We start from the raw sequence: 1,910 nt of genomic DNA on the forward strand, positions 1-1,910 counted from the left end.
AGACCATCGTGCCTCAGAACTTCTTTAAAGTTGACTGGAGCCTAATTTGGAGATTCCATTACAGAGAGCTTTCTCAGTTTACCTAATCTTGATCTCTTCCCATCTTCCTTTCCTCCCTTCTTCCCCCTGCTTTTCACTAGTGTTAATGCTAGGCACTCTCACTAATTAACTTCCTAGACACTGACTTATTTTAGAGTCTGCTTCCCTGGCATCCCAGATTGTAACAACTGACAGAAAGTTGAATACAGAATAAGAGAAGTAGAGGGGAGTATAGGTGCATTAAAATCCACATCTTAAAAGGGTAAAATAGAAGCGAGATGTGCAGGTAGCAGTGGCATGGCCTTGTAATCTCACCCCAGGAGCTCAAGGACAAAATGAACTTCAAAGCAAGTTCACAGCCTGACTGGGCTATTTGAGATTCTGTCTTAACACCACCCAAACCACCAGAAGAGGGAGAGAGGGAGAAAGAGGAGAGGGAGGGAGGGAGTAAATCCAGGTATGGCAATTCACATTGTAATCTCAGAATTGGGAACAATTAAGTAGGAGGTCTGATGTGGCATTAGGCTTACCCTGAACTATACTGTGAGGGCCTAGGTCAAAACAAAACAAATGAGTAATTAAATAATTCTTGTACCCAGTTAAATAATGATCAAGGTTCAGAAATATAGAAAAGATCTCTCTCCCTCTCTCTCTCTCTGTGTGTGTGTGTGTGTGTGTGTGTGTGGAGTGTGTGTGTGTTGCACATGTATAAGGTAAGCATTTAGAGGAAGAGGTACAGGCTGGAGGATCTGGAGTTCACAGCAAGGATACACTACATAACAAATGAGGTCAAGCTGGGATATATGAGGCTGTGTATTTAAAAACTACAAAACATAACTTTTAAACATATGAAAGTACCAAAAAGAAATATTTAAAAATTGATGTATGTCTACATTAAAACACAAAACAAAACTATACATGAAACAAAATTGGCTCTTGGGTGAAAACAGATGACATTCAGTGATGAGCACATGGGGTTAATTATCAGGAGCTTAGGTGTCCAGATGCAAAAGACAGCCTCCGGTCTCTGCTCTCTCACTGTGTAAAACCCGTGGCTGGACACAGCCAGGCCTGGGTGACCATGGCTTGTAGTAGGCCATGCTGCGCCGAGCTGCAGAAGATGAAAGTGAATTGCATCACCAACCAGACTGTGACTCTGTCTTCCTTCCCTAAAGGTGCAGGTGCAGCCCCGAGGCATGCTGGGAACAGAACGGGGGATGCAATTCTCTCCAGTCCTGACCTCTGTGTGGAGCTACTGCCCTGAGTTACACATGGTGACAAATAAAAAGCCAGGCACACCTTGCTTGCTTCCTTCACGTGTTCCACATCACCTTCTCGATGGTCCTGGTTTTCACTCCCCTCAAGTTCTGTCTAGCTCTCCCCCACGTTCCTCTCTCTATCTTTCTGAGCCCAGACTTTTCCCTCAGGCTATTGATTTGGTAACCCAGCTCAGCTCCTGATGGGCAGAAGGTAGTAAGTAGTGTCTGGAGCACACAAGCCCAGGGCTACTGCTAGCAGTGGGCTAAAGCAGAGATTCTAGAAGTATCCACCAGGGGACGCCAAAGTGCAGGTGTTTAAGTACACTGAAAGGCAACAGATTTCCACACTTAAAACATAAGCTAAAAACCAAATATTTAAACCGCAAATGCCTAATCAGCTCTTTGGAAGTATGTCACCACTGTCACTAAGTGAGCAGGCTCCCTCTGTCACCATCGCACTTACTGCACTTGCTGTTTTCTCTGAATGAAGGGGGCTTTTCTGGTCACCACCCTTGGCTCTCTAACACTGACCCAAGAAGGGTTGCTGACTTTTCAACCTGACCTATCCTTCCTTCTGTTATAAAGCCGCTCAGGGAAGCGCAGGAGTGAAAG

The sequence above is a fragment of the Mus caroli genome, unplaced genomic scaffold (assembly GCF_900094665.2).
Source record: "Mus caroli unplaced genomic scaffold, CAROLI_EIJ_v1.1 scaffold_8661_1, whole genome shotgun sequence".
Taxonomy (NCBI): domain Eukaryota; kingdom Metazoa; phylum Chordata; class Mammalia; order Rodentia; family Muridae; genus Mus; species Mus caroli.